We start from the raw sequence: 17761 nt of genomic DNA on the forward strand, positions 1-17761 counted from the left end.
TTATTAGGATAGCCAGACACACACACTACGACCTTCACTTCACTATTCGTGCCCTTTGCTGAGTGCTGTCACACAAACAGCCTCATACAAAGCACACTCTGTAGCATTGCTGAGTGCAGGCATGAGGCAGAGACACAAACTCTAAACACAAGGCTATTTTCATGTTGTGCACAGAACAAGATAACACACAGGGGGAAATTATTGTATAGAAATGTGCTCCACACCAGGAATGTATACAGTTAACACTTGGTTATTTATAGCATTTATTCAGTCTACATAAACTCCTCTTCATTGCTTGATTTTGCTTGTGAGTGTTACTCATAGTTGTTGAAATGGCACTCATAAGTACACCGAATTTATAAAAATGTCACACATAGCAATCTGAAACCTTAGCAGCTATGCATATAAACAACACATGTTTATTCCTTCCTATTGTCAGAGTAGATTTACATGATATTCTGGTGGCGTTGGGAGTGGATGGCACATGTACATGGTCATTCATAAGGTTTATCGATATGCACACAATTTCCACTCCATAGGTGGATCATGCAGTTGACATGTCAATCCTCTCCCACTCCCCTCGGAACTTCTACTCTACACTAAGGGCCAATTCCGATCTTGGTCGGAAGGGCCTCTGATGGGATCCGGAATGACCAAATCTGATTAGGAGCCACTGTTTCCATTCGAATCGTCCTCCATTCTGAATGTATTCGTACGATGTGAAGATCTCGTCTGTGACAGACGAATCGTTTCCAAACCCGAATCTGTCTTTCCGGACCCGAATCATGTTGCACATTGGACTCAGATTCCGAACGAGCGAGTACGTTGCACGATTCGGAGAGCCATTTTGACTCGGTCTCAGCGAGACAAAATGGCAGCCGGCCCCCCTTCACCCGGAGTCCTCCCCATTGGTCAAGGGAGGGTGCGCATGGGTCCCCCTGATCCAAGAATGCACAGTGTGGCAGGCGACATGCAGTGCCCGCCACAGGGTGTACACTTTTCCCCACCCACCCCTTTTTTGCTATGGGAGCCTGTGTACGCGTCGGTATACAGGCTACCATAGAGTTCAATGGGAGTCCGAGCGAATGAAGCCCATCAGCATACGGCTGCATCATACTCGTTCGGTCACGCTCACACAGAGTGATTCACTAGTAAAGCCTTCCGGATCTGAGTCTTATGGAGTACTTTCCTAGTGAGATTGGAATCGGGGCCCTAAGTACAGCAGAAAATCTGCCATACTTGCACTCTTTAATAGATTTTAAGTGGAATTTCAAACCATAATATATATACAAATTTTAAATCTGTAATCAAGTTTAAGAGAATATAACCTCAATGTAACTTTTTACACATAGGTTTAAAGAAATGTTTTGTAAATCAGGTGCAACAGCATGATACCTTGTTTTACTTAATAACATAAGACTATAAAGCAACCACAAGAATATCACATCATTTTCTCTACACATACAGTCCACCTTCTCTTCATCTCTACCATCGAACCCTCATCATAGAAAATTAGAGACCTTCGGGCAAGCTTGTAATGAATGAACCCAAGAACGTTTAAATTATAGGACAACTTTAAGAGTTTTATTGTTTATTTACATAACTAGTTGGAGGAGAGTAGGACCTTACCATCACGTTTTGTTCTTGTGAAGATGCGGTTCTGTTTTGTTTCCACAACACTGCGTTTCTGAAATAAAGCACATTTGCCGTTAGCATGAAATGTGTTTTGTATTCCATTATCACTATAGTGACATGTTTAACTAAGCGTGTTCATTCCACAGTATTGCATGCTGCCTCTCGAAGTCATATTAAGGGCCTGCAACCACACTCCGGTGTACCACAACGGATGTATGACATTACAACGCATGCTTTTACCACGCATGCCTTTACAACGCGGTATTTACAACGCATGCCTTTACAATGCATAGCGCTTTGGGGTGCTGGATAGTGAATAGTTTAATTTACTATTCCAACTCCAGTCCCCGTGGATAGTAGGGAAGGTGTTGGATAGTAAATTAAATCTATTCCCTATCCTAGAGCACCCCCCTCCAGCTCAATGCGTTGTAATGGTTTGCGTTGTAAAAGTTGCGTCGTGAAAGCACTGCATGGTAAAAGTTGCGTTGTAAAGGATGTTTCCCACCACAACACTGAAAAGAATCGATCAGATAGATTCACTATCTACACTCTTGCTTCTCCAGGCATTAAATTGTTTTACGCTCAGGATTCTGGACTGGTGTGAACAGTGGACTCACTTTAATATTGAATTCATATCTTGGTCAGAGGTTGTACGTTTAGAAGGCAAGACCTTTAGTGGTGCCATTCAAATCGAGGTTCAACTGGATTAATGGAAGTGTGACTCATATGTGTTGGAAGTAGGAGTGAAAGAGGTGCTGCAGCACCCTCTAAAAACATGCTGGAGTTCAGAATGTGAAAGAATAATTTAAGATGTCATGAAATGTTGTTTCTATCTTATTACGTAGGATTTGTGTTAAAAAACAATGGTCAAATTCTAGTCTATGTCTTCTGCCATATTGCTGCTTATTCTTTTAATACAAGATTGGTGTTTTCTTTCTTTGACTGTAAACTGAGAGGATTCTGTGAAGTGAACAATGTGGCAATCTTGCTGGGGGACAGGGAGTCTGGAAGGAAAGGCTGTAGGATGTCAACAACATTTAATTTCCACCCATTACCATTTGTGTGCTATATAGTTTTATCTGTGCAAATATTTGGCCATTTCAATGGAAAATGTGCTGTCTGTAAATGACAGTGCATCGGGCTTTAGTAGTATGTGTGACAGTGTGTTAAAAAAATGCACCACCGGCAATACACTACATCTTACTACTCTCCTGCTATATGGGCTTGGCTCATTGGCTACACTTGTTCTAAGTAGAACACTTAAAAGTTTCATAATCCCTATGACTTCAGTGATGCAATGTTGATGGCACACACTAAATGTGATGGGAGGCTGCTTGAAATAAATCTAACCACTTGCAATAGCTCAGGGTAGCACTCCAACACATCGTTATTTTGCTCATCAAGCAGCACCTTGTTGTTTTTGTATTTGATTGCCCAAGTGCACCAGGTATGCCCAAATGTGCGTCCTGGGATCACGGTGCCACTGGAACCAAGCTATACCTGGCTAAAGAGGGTAACACCGGCCCTAGGTTGCCTGTGTTCCAGTTCAGGGGGGATCGGGCCTGGTGATCAGGCTGGATTTTTATTATGAGGAGCAGGTTAAAAGCTGATTTGCAAATTCTGGGTACAAACTGAGCTGGCAAGGTGGGCAAAAAGTGATGGACTGGGATGCAGCCCGAGGGATTGCCAGTGGCTGAGATTGATTCAGCATTCCATCCATCGTCTTGTTTCTGTAGTATTGATGACAGCACCACCAATTTGAAAATCATCCCGGCTCCACTGGTGTGATTCAAGAAAACCTTAAAGTGGGAAATCCAATCTTTGATCTTACAGCTCTATGCTCAATAATGTTGCTACTAAATGGTATATCGTTATGCGATAATAAGAGAGGGGAACAAGGGGGGTGCTTCACTTAAGCCAAAATGAAAGTTAACGGTTTCTGTTTTAGTAAGGTGCATTTATTATATGGCTATGAAATGTATTTCCATTACATGAAATACTATGAAATGTTTTAAGAAGCGGTAAAATGGGTCAATGAGTTAATTCTCGCCACCCCTGACGCCTGTTGTTCACGAGCGAGGGGGGCGTGGCTCTACTAGCATCAGGAGGAGACAAAAGGGAGAGAATGACCATGGAGCAGCTTCAAAAGAAGCACTCACTGCTTCGTGCTCCCCGTAAGAGTGATTACCAATTCTCTTTTTTGGAGGTAGGGGTGAGGTCGGAGTCCTCCTGGTGCATCTGGGGCCCTTTCGGAGGCCTGACCGCTCTGCTAGGCCCATCTTGGGCAAGATGTCTACAACCTGGCTTGATTCCCCGTGCAGCGCAGGATCTACCTGCAGACTGCAGCAACCACCTTCGTCCACCATCATGCAGCCTTCTACACCGATGGCCAGCACCAGCTCTGGGATCTTTCCAGGCCCAAGAACAGAGCTTGTGAGTGCACCCTGATAAACTGGCTGATTGAGCAATGCAAGCACCCCAGCAATGGCGAGAAGATCATGTTGTGTAAATATATAATATATATTTGTTCAACTCTAATCTCTTCAACTTTCCTTAAAATGTAATCTTGAGTGAATTTGTAATGTGTATATATGTACCACTAGTATCTGTAGTAGACATATGTCTATACTACCCTTCTTTTGTGAATTTAGAGTTTATCTGTTTCGTATCTTTTATGTAATTATTGTACTCTGAAGTCCTTATGTAATGGAACTGGTTCTATTGTAAAGCTCTTTGACAACTTCGGGTAAAGTTTGCGGTATGTAAAAATGCACAGAAAATAAATAAATAAATGTGTTGGCCAGGCGAGGACTATTGCTCGCCCCCGGGGGGCACACTCAAGGAAAGTAATGTCAGCCTGATGGGAGTGGCAAAACAAAATGGCAATGGTTCTATTTTAAATGGGGCATTTATACTTTGGCACAGGGTGGGGTCAGCACAGAGCTATTCACATAAAGATATGGAGCAGAGCTGGTCGATATCAACACAGTGCATTGCATGGCAACAATTGAAGCACTCCCTTTGCCTCCTCACTACTATTTAGGCTTCCTAATTGGTTTATGGAAGCTGGGGGAGTGGTTTGTGGAAGTGTTCGGCTGTGCAGCTCCTATTTCAGGGATAATAAGAATGCATCATATATGCTGTAGTCCAAGTGTTGGCTGTTTATTACTCAGGATGGACACCCGAGGGGGGCGAAGTCCGGCCGCCGACTGAAATGACCACCTCTTTGTAGACCTCCGAGACTACGGAGGGGAGAATTCTTCCACACAGCTGCCAACAGGTGTCCCTGGAGCCAGAATGACAGCAACATGAATGAGACAACAGCCACATAACTTTGAGGTTATTTTAAATTACAGTTTAACCAAGTTTTTCAATGAAGTCCTGAAGAACCAGTCTTTCCTTCAGCTGAGCCTCACAACTCATTCTGTCAAGAAACAGTCAGCTGCTCAAGAGATAAGTGACTTTCCTTGCTTTTAAACACTGAGGCTGCTTCAGGGGAATTTAATTACTCTTGAACTCTGTTTGAACTCTTCACACTGGCAGAGGAGAAGGGCAGGAGTTTTCCTGTCAGCAGAGTGTGTGGAGGAAAAATAAGAGCACCATTTATGAAGCTGAGTGAGTCTGTGAAAAATGACTCATTATATCAGGAAACAAAACAGCTTGATTCTAAAGAGTTAAGAAAAATCCCCTTTCTTGAAGTGGAAAGACTGCTGCCTGTTTTTGAACTGCTGTTCTACTTCTCACACAACACAGGGGAAGCATATGAGAACTTTCATCTCTGACGTATTGACAGCTTAGAGTCTGCTGTATAACGTGGGAATTCCTATCAGCAGAGAGCATAGAGGGAATTTGGCTTGGCAGGGCTAATACTGTATTTTTCAGCAACCCTTATTTGAAAACATGCAGCCATAGTCTTTAGAATCCCAGAAGTCTGAAAAATGTCAGGGAACACAGCAGGGGAAAGCTGTGTGACATTTCTGATTGCTGGGTGATTGTTTTTCAGCAACCACTGAAACACAACCTGAATCTGAGGAGTTACGTGGAATTCCCTTTCTTGAAGTGGAAAGGCTGTTGGGTGTTTTTGAATTGCTGTTGTACTTCTCACATGGCGCTGGGGAAGCATATGAGAACTTTCAAACCTGAGGTATGACAGCTTAGACTCTGGTTCACATTTAAGTGGGCAAGGAAATTCCTACCAGCAAAGGGTGCAGAGCAAACTTAGATACACAGGGGAAAGCTGTGTGACATTTCTGGTAGACTGTTTTTCAGCACCCCTTGTTTGAAAACATGCTGCCATATTATTTGAGAATCCTAGAAGTCTGTCCATATCCAAATATTTCTTTTTGTTTATAGTGTTACTACCTAACTACTTTGTGAGGCGACTGGATATCATAATTGTTTACTAGGCAGTACTTATTTCTCGTCTTCTCTAACACTGAAGTATAACAGTTTGACCAGTGGAAAACCTAATAGAAAGCCTTTGTTTACACAAGTAGTAGGGAACACTCTACGTTCGGGTACTTCTACTACTGTCCCACAAGAAACTGCTTCCATGGACCTTATTTTAAAAGAGATCTCTGCTGTTGGACAACAATTGGGCTCTATGGAGGTCAAAATCTCACATCTCATGACAGTATTAAGTCAATAAGGATGGACCTAAACTCTTTTCATACCAAAGCGGAAACTCTAGATAAACAAACCACCCTCTGGGAAGAAAGATTAGATAACGCAGAGTATTGGGGTCCAGATATCTGGCATTTAAAAAATAAAGTAATAGCTCTGGATGCCAGGGCTTGCAGAAATAAAGTTTGCTTTTATGGAATTCCAGAAAAAATGGAAAATAATAAAAATGTGAAGAGCTTGCTACTAACCTTAATACCGTGGCTACTTTTGAGCATCCCCTTGAGTTGGAGAGAGCTCACAGGATTCGGTCAAGAGCTTTCACTTTAACCCTTGAATATACACCTAGACCCTATGGTGTGTCTCCTGCGTCATGAGCAGGTCCGTCAATAACAGCTGCTCATAAACATGGTCCTTATGACTTGGTAGGCCATAAAGTATTTATTGCTGCGGACTTCTCCACTGAAACAAATGACAAGCAAAAAGCATTCCTGCAACTTCAAGACTTCAGAAATGGGATATTAAATATGGTCTTTCAGAACCTGCTACAATGTGGATCACAATGGATGGGAAATCAGGGGATTACACAGAGCCCGAGGATCTAGTACACTTTCTGGACAGTTTAGAGGACCAACCAATGGACTTAACACCTTCACCCTTGACTGAAACAACTATGAACAGTCAACTTCAATTACAGAATGATCCTCAAAGCCACTGTGCTGGTAGATTACATGTCCGTACCTTTAAGAAACAGTCTGACAGAGATAAAGTGGTCACCTGTGTAGAAGTACTCACACAGGAAATTTCCAGAGACAAATCGAGATTACCTCTGAAGTCATCCATGTCTTTTGATAAGGTATCGGATGCTAAACCTTCCACTGTTGCTTCTTCTAGCTAGTTGAGTATATATCATGCTATATACTAATATAATTGTATTACTATTTTACAGCAGTTATTACCTCTCATGGATATGATTCATTTTCTTTTCTCCTACATTGATGTTCAATATACCATGTATATCTCAAACTGTATTTGTATATGAAAATCTCCTAGATGGACTTTATAATTCCATGGCATGGTTCTTTTTATAATCTGTTTGCCAAGTTTGTTTTTCTTTTCCCCCCTGCAGAGTCTGCATCTCGCATTGATGTTTAGACCCACCGACGTAAGACATAAATTGTTTGATCTGTAGTGTTCTTTTCCTTTCTAGCAGTTAGAATGGTGTACTTACACCAATTAGAGTTTAATATTAGCAATATTTTGAGATTATACTTGCACATATTGGTTTCGAGTTAATTATACTCTGTATAGTTTTTTTTTCCGCTTTATTAATTTTCCATTTCCACATTTCCCACATCATTTATCAACCTTCCTTTCCCTTTTTACCCTTTGATCCATTCTCACACAATACAAACATACTATAACATTTCCAGTCAGTATCATGACAACTAGTCCTATGCACATTGTGTCCATCAATCTCAATGGCTTTACTAATTACATTAAAAAAAAGAAGAATATTTTCTATTTAGCCTCCAAACATACAGATAGTGCTCTCATTCAAGAGACACATCTATCCGGTATAGAATCAGAAAAATTAAAACAAGATTGGGTAGGCCAGATTCTTTACAGCTGCAAACCCCCTTCTCACACATTGGGAGTTCCTATATCCCATACAATTACTAGAAAAATTTGTTGTAGCCATTTTGATGCAGAAAAAACTGAAATGTCAAATATTACAGTCCTGGTCAGATGAAGATGGTCAGTTTGTTTTAGCCAAGCTTAAAATCATATTAGGAGTGGGTTCTATCTATGCCCCCACTGGAAACACAGATCCTTTTTTCCTTCATCTAAACAGAATTCTAACAGAGATGGGAGTTTTCAAAATAGCTTTGGAGGATGACTGGAATCTTGCCCCGGATGTGATCTTAGACAGAACAGGCCCCCTAGACATGACACATGGAAGAGATAGAGCGATCCTGGGAGACATCCGTGAAGATTATGGGTTGAATGACATTTGGCATTTCCTACATCCTTCAGATAAGGGGTTTACATATCACTCTGCAGTACATGATTCCTATTCAAGAATAACCTACTACCTTATTTCACATTCTATCATACCACAAGTACTTGATGGTGGCATTTTAGAAATTGCACTTTCAGATCATGCCCCTAGCAGTATAAAGCCCTGAAACGCCCTTGCAGGAAACCATGGCGTTTAAACATATCCTGATATAAAAACTTACAGAAAAATCACAATTACAATTACATTTGACTACTTATATGAAAGACAACAAAGGTTCTGTTTCTTCATCACAACTTTTATGGGCTACTGCAAAAGCCACCATTCGGGGGCAAATAATGGGAGATTCTGCCATAGCCAATAAACGTAGAACAGAACAACAGACTATTTTAGAAAATGATATCAAAACCCTGACACATGCTCATTTTACCAATCCAACCGAAGCTTCCAGATGTAGATTGGAAAAGGCTAAAATGTAGCTTAATACACTATATACTTTGAAAGCAGAATATATGTATATAGACTTTAGGGTCGAAATTACTTACAAGAAGAAAAAGCTGGTTGTGTATCAACGGCATGACTAACCCGTTGCGTGCTGCCGTTGGCCGTCGCGAGCTCTACCTTCGTAGTGCTGCGCACGTCCAACGGCCGACGCGGCCCCACCCGCGCACGGAAACGCCATCACCGCGGCGAAATTACCGCCGCGGTTAATGGGTTAAAACAGAGAGAAGCTATGACACCTATTCCTGCTATTTATAATTGAGAAGGTAAGCTTATAACTAAGACTCAGGAAATAGCTAATACATTTGCAGATTATTATGAGAAGTTACATGGCTCAGTGGTTGATGATGATCACCACAAAGATCGATAATCTTTTGATAAAATAACACTCCTATGACTCAATTAACAGAATCTGCTCATACTAGCAGGTGAAATAACAAAGGATGAAATTGCCCAAGCACTCTCCAATCTTCCATACAATAAAGCACCTGGGGAATTTTACCACTGGTTAAAACCAGAAGCAACAGACACCCTTTATGATGCCTATAACGAAGCAAAGGAAACTGGGAGCCTCTCCTCTTTCACAAATAAAGTCATCATAACGGTCCTTCCCTAGCCTGCGAAAGATCCATTATACTGCAGTAGCTATCGACCAATTTCCCTTCTGAATACAGATTCAAAGTTGTTAGACACCATTCTTGCCAAAAAACTCATACAAGTTATCGCTAAACTCATACAGGCAGAAACTCTCGTAACCATGTATGCAGTTTAGCTCACATATTCTGGCTTTCTGTCAGGGACTGTCCGGGACTATGTGGGGAACACAATAATTTACAACAAGGGGTGGTGATGGACAGAGTCTCTGAATTAAGCAGAGTACTCTCACCCAGTCAAGAGATCAGGGCTAGATCCAACACCGTTTTTTAGCTCATTGCACCATCCCAGTTTCAGAACCTGGCTGTATGCAAATTAGTCTGTCCCTGGCCCAGTGCATCATGGGAACAGGGCAGACCAGACTACAAAACCCAATTCTTACACTGGGAAGGAAACAAGCTTCCGGGGACCGGTTTCTGCCATTTCAGGCGTCTTCGGCCCGGCTTGCTTGAATCCTGATGGTGCAATGAGCAAGGGACTCCCATCTGAGTATACCCTTCCACGCTTAGGGTGGACAAAATAATTTACAACAAGGGGTGGTGATGGACAGAGTCTCTGAATTAAGCAGAGTACTCTCACCCAGTCAAGAGATCAGGGCTAGATCCAACACCGTTTTTTAGCTCATTGCACCATCCCAGTTTCAGAACCTGGCTGTATGCAAATTAGTCTGTCCCTGGCCCAGTGCATCATGGGAACAGGGCAGACCAGACTACAAAAGCCAATTCTTACACTGGGAAGGAAACAAGCTTCCGGGGACCGGTTTCTGCCATTTCAGGCGTCTTCGGCCCGGCTTGCTTGAATCCTGATGGTGCAATGAGCAAGGGACTCACATCTGAGTATACCCTTCCACGCTTAGGGTGGACAAAATAATTTACAACAAGGGGTGGTGATGGACAGAGTCTCTGAATTAGGCAGAGTACTCTCACCCAGTCAAGAGATCAGGGCTAGATCCAACACCGTTTTTTAGCTCATTGCACCATCCCAGTTTCAGAACCTGGCTGTATGCAAATTAGTCTGTCCCTGGCCCAGTGCATCATGGGAACAGGGCAGACCAGACTACAAAAGCCAATTCTTACACTGGGAAGGAAACAAGCTTCCGGGGACCGGTTTCTGCCTTTTCAGGCGTCTTCGGCCCGGCTTGCTTGAATCCTGATGGTGCAATGAGCAAGGGACTCACATCTGAGTATACCCTTCCACGCTTAGGGTGGACAAAATAATTTACAACAAGGGGTGGTGATGGACAGAGTCTCTGAATTAAGCAGAGTACTCTCACCCAGTCAAGAAATCAGGGCTAGATCCAACCCCGTTTTTAGCTCATTGCACCATCCCAGTTTCAGAACCTGGCTGTATGCAAATTAGTCTGTCCCTGGCCCAGTGCATCATGGGAACAGGGCAGACCAGACTACAAAAGCCAATTCTTACACTGGGAAGGAAACAAGCTTCCGGGGACCGGTTTCTGCCATTTCAGGCGTCTTCGGCCCGGCTTGCTTGAATCCTGATGGTGCAATGAGCAAGGGACTCACATCTGAGTATACCCTTCCACGCTTAGGGTGGACAAAATATTTTACAACAAGGGGTGGTGATGGACAGAGTCTCTGAATTAAGCAGAGTACTCTCACCCAGTCAAGAGATTAGGGCTAGATCCAACACCGTTTTTTAGCTCATTGCACCATCCCAGTTTCAGAACCTGGCTGTATGCAAATTAGTCTGTCCCTGGCCCAGTGCATCATGGGAACAGGGCAGACCAGACTACAAAAGCCAATTCTTACACTCAGTAAGAATTGGTCCCCGGTAGCTTGTCTCCTTTCTGGTGAAGAATTGGCTTGGTAGTTTGGTCTGCCCTGTTCCCATGATGCACTAGGCCAGGGACAGACTAATTTACATATAGCCAGGTTCTGAGCTGGGATGGGGCAGTGAGCTAAATAACGGTGATGGATCAAGCCCTGATCCTTGGACTGGGTAAGAGTGGTCTGCTTAATTCAGACACTCTGTTCATCACCACCCCCTTTTCTGAATCGTATGTGGGGAACACAGTCAGGGACTTGGGCAAGGACTAGGCACTGGGTAGAAAACGTAGACAGGAAGAGGAGTACAGCGCTGCCCAGGATCATGCAGGGAGTTAGAGGAGAAAGAGGGATCCAAAGGGGAAGCCTGTACAAGTGAACGAGGGGTAAGACTCAGAAAGGAAGGGCACTCACAAGGCAATTTAGCATTCAGAATAACTACACCCAGGATGAATGTGCAAGACAAATATATGAAACAACATTAACAATAAAGGGGGGTGTGGGGTAAAGCACTCAGGAGCTCCACACGGGAAGACTGAAGCTCAGTACGTTTCTTACCCACAATTACTGTTACAGATACTGACTGCAAATACCCACATGTAGGATATGGATACAAAGGCAGGGTCTGTGGAGCTTATACCTATGGTGATGTTATACATGTAACTCAAAGACAATACTCACAGTGAACAAGAAACACCACCTAGGTAGTCAGCTGTGCCCACGGATCCTGGCGATCAAACAGGAACACGCAAGGCAGTAACAGCAAAGGGGTAGAACTAAACACAAGCACAATAGACAAGGAGCTAGCAAGGAGGAGTGCTTGACAGGAAAGGAAGGAAATGATCGGGCACACTTGGCAGAAAGCAGGTAACAAACATACAAGGTAACAGAAGTAAGACAGCAGAATAGAAAGACAGCAAATTAGAACTGTATCCAAGGAAATGCGAAGTAAGGCAGGGACTGGAAACAGATATACAGAAAGGGAGGCTACAAGGGTATACTAGAATAGTGCAGGTTAAGGAATCAAGAAAACAAAGAAGCATAGAAGGCAGTATTGGGGCAGGAACAAAAAGTGAGGTAAGGCTCAGGAGTCAAGGCAGCACTGCAGGCAGTGCTGGTTCAGGAACAGGGAATCACTAAAGCTTCAAGGAGTCAAGGTAGCACTGCAGGCAGTGCTAGTTTAGGAACAGGGAAATTACTAGAGCTCAGGAGTCAAGGTAGCACTGCAGGCAGTACTGGTTCAAGGAAACAGGAAATAGCTACAGCTCAGGAAACAAGGAGTCAAGAGATGTAAACACGAAGAACTACCATGTTAGAAGATTTTTCGCGCTGAGACTGTGTTTTCAAAATAGATTGAAATAACTTAACACAAGAATTGTTCCTGTTTCGTTTGGCTTTTTTAATCACGGTGCATTGAATTGTAGATAAACTTTTCTCAAAAGATCTATGAAGACGTGAGTGCGGATTTGCACCGAAAGAAACCAATTAGAAACCCCTACCGGGTTGGAATTAACACCGGTCAAGTGCAAGTACATTACACGGCATCATTAAATTTAAGCTCTGAAGAGTCAGAGCAATCAGAACTCTGACGAAACACGTGTCGGCTGGCGTGACATTGCTTGAGCAATAAAGAGAAAATTGCTCTCATCAGAAGAATTGGAGAATAATTTCTAGGATCATACTGACCTAACTAACGATTACATTACTATGTGTCAAATGTGATATTGTGTGTGCATAGGAATTTGTTTTCAAATTGTCAGGTGTTGTTTTCAATACCTTTGTAGGGGTTGAGAGGGTTTCCCCTTTCCTGTGGCACCACCATTTATAACTATTCAGCCAGACAGGCAGTCATAAACTTAGCAGAGCGCAAGTATTCCCTGTGAGTTAAAACCCTGTATCTTTGTAAATACAAGGAGTCAAGAGAGCACTGCAAGCAATGAAAATCAGGAACAAGAAATAGCTAAGCCCAGGAACAAAGAATAACTATAGCTCCGGAACTCAGGAAACAAGGTAGCACTGCAAGCAGTGCTAATTCAGGATAAGGGAAACTGCTGCAGTTCAGGAACAAGGAATACTAAGGCTCAGGGGTCAGGGTAGCACTGCAGGCAGTGCTAATTCAGGAACAAGGAACAAGGAAAACAGCAGCAGGTCAGGAACAAGGCATAACTAAAGCTCAGGAAACAAGAACAGCAAACGCTCAGGGAGCTCTGGAAACAAGGATCGGTCTCACCGGTAAACAGCTACAATGACCAACCTTTGCCTGAAGGGAGCTGGGGCTTAAAAGAGCTCACAGTAATGACTTGCAGCTGGTGTGAGCAGGCTAGAAGCAGCCAGCCACAGGTGAGCTGAATTCCTCCACCCATCCGTGGCCTGCAGGGGCGGAGACAAAGCAGTGAACAGGGAATTCTGGGTAATGGAGTTTCAGGCATGAGTAGGCTGGCTTTAAGTCTGAGCAGGCTGGCTTTCACAAAACCCGGCATGGATTGGGAATGGATGTCAATTCCCAAATAGTGTCCAAATGGCTGGAAGTCAAGATATGCATCCAAGGGAGTGTCAGGTAGCATATTAGAACACTGGAGAGTCCCACAGTTCAGCCCCCTGGTGGTAGACACGAGAACACAGGGAGCGAATCGTGACACTTTCCAAGGATGCTGGAGAAGACAGAGTAGCCTTATCCTTAGAAGCAGAGAGGGCCTTAGACCGTATTGAATGGAGCTATATGTTTCATACACTACACAGGCTGGGATTAGGCAATAAATATATCTCTTCGGTCAAATGGTTATATGAGAAACCATCCGCACAAGTGAATTGTGGGAGTTTCCTTTCAAAATCTTTTTTAGTGCAAAGATGAACCAGCCAGGGTTGCCCTTTATTGCCCCTTTTATTCCTTCTTGCACTTGAACCACTGGCTGTGGCAATAAGACAGTGTTCACAAATAGCAGGCATTCCTACACCAGCAGGGATCTCAAAAATACTTCTTTATGCAGATGACATATTGCTCACACTTACTAATCTGCCTACTTCACTTCCGACACTCATGTCTACCATTTCTCGCTTTTCAATCATTTTTGGCTACAAAGTCAATTGGAATAGGAGTGAAGCTCTCCCATTGTCCAGGGGTACAATGAAAACAGCTAATTTGGACTATAATTTTCAATGGAAAGTGGACCACCTGAAGTATCTAGGTATTTATATCAACACAGGTTTAGAACGTATGATTCAAGATAACTTAGATTCACTTATTGCCAAAACTAAGTCTGAGTATGAAAAATGGTCCCAGTGAAAATTATTAAAGTGCCCTGTTTCACTTATGTTTTAAGTATGTTGCCTTTGACAGTTAAAATATCAATATTGTGAGATATTAAAAACCCTTTATTTGGGGATCTCTGACACCTAGGCTTAAAATCTAAAAAAATATGCTCACAGGCAATATGGGGGCCTTAGTTTACCATGCACAGCACTCCATTTATCTCAATTGGTTTATCTTTGGCCCAGACAAGATGATCCCCCTACTATAGGTTCTTGTTGAAAGACAAACTGTACAGGCAACTTCAGGTTTGCTAATGTTTTTCACTCATAAACCACCTGCTTTACAAACTTTTAACCCTATTATTCAATCTATGCTTAAGATTTGGATACATGCCACAAACTCCTCAAGAGTAACTCGAGACGACATGGAAATGCCCCCCATATGGCATAACGCCTATATTAGAATAGGTAAACAGATTATTTTCTGGGATATTTGGGCTAATGTTGGATAATTTACTCCCTTTAGATACTTACAAGTAAAACAAGCCCTAGTTCATAGACTAGGACCATATCCTTGGTTAGTTGAGGATTCCCCAGTGTTATAATACTTAGAAATTTGGGGGAATTTCCAAGGCGCAGTCTCTGGATTTTATAATCTCATAGTGCATAAATTACACTCATACCCATTACTGGCACAACGTCACGTCAAATGGCAAGGGTTAATTACTGTAGCTTATTCCAATGAAAAATGGCTGGATGTTAATATGAACATGGATAAGGGAATCAGAGAGGCCAGAACAAAATTTACTCTCTTCAAATTTCTTTATAACTGGTATTGGTCACCACAAAAACTCAAGACAGCAGGTTTACTACACAAATCTACCTGTTAGAGGTGCCCACAGGAGGACTGCAATATACCACACATTTTATTCCGATGTCCATAGGAATATTGGTCTTCCATAACTGCCTCTCTATACAGAGCTATACAAGTGACCATTCCTTTAATGGAAAAATGTGTTCCATTACATGATGTTACTGATCTCCCAAATCTAACCATACAAGACGATTGATAGCTATTGCACTCACCATAGGAAAAAATTGTATATTAAGACATAGGAGGACACCAGAATGTCCTACACATGATGAATGGCTTATTGAAATGTATAAAATAGAATCATATGAAAAACTCATTTATAGATTGCAGGACAATGTTGAAACTTTCATCCAAATTTAGAACCCTTTTCTAGCTAATAAATATTCTATTTCTGGTAATATTCCTGATAATATTTCAGATTTTTCTTATAATTAGAAACTACATTAAGAGAATCACTTCCTTTTTCATCTCCTTATTAATTAATTACCATCATTATTTATATTCATGCTGTTGCTGCTGTCACGAAGACTGTTGATACTTTAGCCATTAACACTGTTATTTGAATTAGGACTCACTGTTCACCTATTGGAGTTGAGTTAGGAGGAATATCTCCACTTAAAATGTTATATCTGTGGCTACTATCCTCCAACTATCTATAATATATGGTTTACTACATATAGTATACTCAGCCGCGGCCGGTAGTGGGAGTACCGGCGGGCGGTGACGTGAGGAGTGGGAGGGGAAGGGTGGGGTGTAGTAATGTATGGATTACGGACTTTAAAAGGTAAGTAAACATAAAAATAAATAAAACGAATTTCGTTGCACACACTGCATGACCAAATGCGACGCAGTGTGTGCAACGAAATTCATTTCATTTATTTTTATGTTTACTTACCTTTTAAAGTCCATAATCCATACATTACTACCCCCCACCATGCCCCTCCCCCTCCCCATATCACCGCCCGGCCGGTAGTCCCACTACCGGCCGCGGCTGAGTATACTATCTATATCATCTCCTCTGTAGTCCACCTTTGCTATTTCTTCCTTTTCAGGTTTTATAAGGATCTCAGATATTGTATCTTTTGATATAGTTATCTTTTTTGTGTTTAGAAATCTGAGAAGTTAACATTTCATAGTAATATACTGTGTGACCATAATTTGATATATTGTTTACACTCCTTTTTTATGTATTGTTTATAAACTGATATTTGTACTTCCTAATGAAAATATACAACAACAAAAAAAGGATGGACACCTGCTAGAAGAACGTACTGCAGTCGCAGCATAGCGTTGCGGACTGTTGCCAGGCTTGGGTTTGGCAACTGTGAGGTACAATTGAAACATCAGCTGCCAGAGAGCCCTGCTTCTGAGCACCCGGGTATTGTTTGGGGTTTTGTCAGACTCTGGAAAAATGGTGTGTGTTGTAAGCTGTGATACCTGTTACACAGTAGAAATGTGGCTCTGAGACCATCACTGGTTCACCTGGAACGAGGTGCTTACGCAATTAGAACCCTTGACTGACACGGCTGGTGATGGCTCCAGCTTTTGCCACTTTAGATGTGTGCTGAATGGATTCCTTAGTCAGAGATGATTCAAATTACTGGGTGCGCAGCTTCTCTATATACAGCAAGGTTCCCAGAGCATTGTTTTAAAGAAAATATGTAACACACTGGTCTTCCTCTAGAAGCATACATTTTGCACAAAGCCCTCACCTATTTCAGGGATCCCATGTACATACTACCAGAAAAAAATTAGAAATGTTTTTTTAATTTAACAGTGATAGAGCTGATTTTTTTTTTTTTTTTTTTTTTTAAATCATGCAAGAATAAGCATTTGCTACTGGTCTGCGCACGAGCCGAGCTTCTTGAAAATAGTTTGCATGTAAATGAAGCAGCAGATATCAAGTAAAAAATTAAAAATACTCTACAGATCTCAAAATAGTGTAATTCTTTAACAAAGGGCAGCGTGTCCCCTCAGTACATCAGATTATATCACAGCATTAATAGGTGTTTATTAAAAGTAGTTGTTTTTAAAGATTACATTTAGAAACTAAGCACCACGGGGCAAGTCAATTGTCAAGTGTGGCATATGTGTGTCGTAGAGTCTTATAAAAGACTAGGGGCCCGATGTAGGTAGGACTTGTTTACCGAATCTTAATTACCGAATTTTACCGATTCGGTAATTAAGAATCGATAAATAAGAAGGGAGGACATGTAGGAGCATCCAGATGTTCCTATTACCGAATCGGTAAAATTTCTGTATTTACCGATTCGGTAAATACCGACCGGTAATGCCCATTCATTCCTATGGGCTTTGAAGCCCATAGGAATGAATAGGCATTACCGATTCGGTATTTACCGAATCGGTAAATAGAGAATTACACAAGGGTGCAGGGGGTGTCACTTTGACACCCTCTGGCACCCC

At 42.1% G+C, this 17761-nt stretch overlaps 1 long non-coding RNA gene across 1 annotated transcript in view; it reads right to left on the minus strand.

Annotated features, from left to right (window-relative positions):
• Positions 1-1632: 1632 nt before the first annotated feature.
• LOC144761314 (uncharacterized) overlaps positions 1633-17761 on the minus strand; it is a 156287-nt gene continuing 140158 nt past the window's right edge. The window contains exon 4 of the long non-coding RNA XR_013595670.1: positions 1633-1687. This is a non-coding gene — a long non-coding RNA (uncharacterized LOC144761314). The remainder of the gene's footprint in view (positions 1688-17761) is intronic.

This window comes from Lissotriton helveticus, chromosome 6, assembly GCF_964261635.1.
Source record: "Lissotriton helveticus chromosome 6, aLisHel1.1, whole genome shotgun sequence".
NCBI lineage: Eukaryota > Metazoa > Chordata > Amphibia > Caudata > Salamandridae > Lissotriton > Lissotriton helveticus.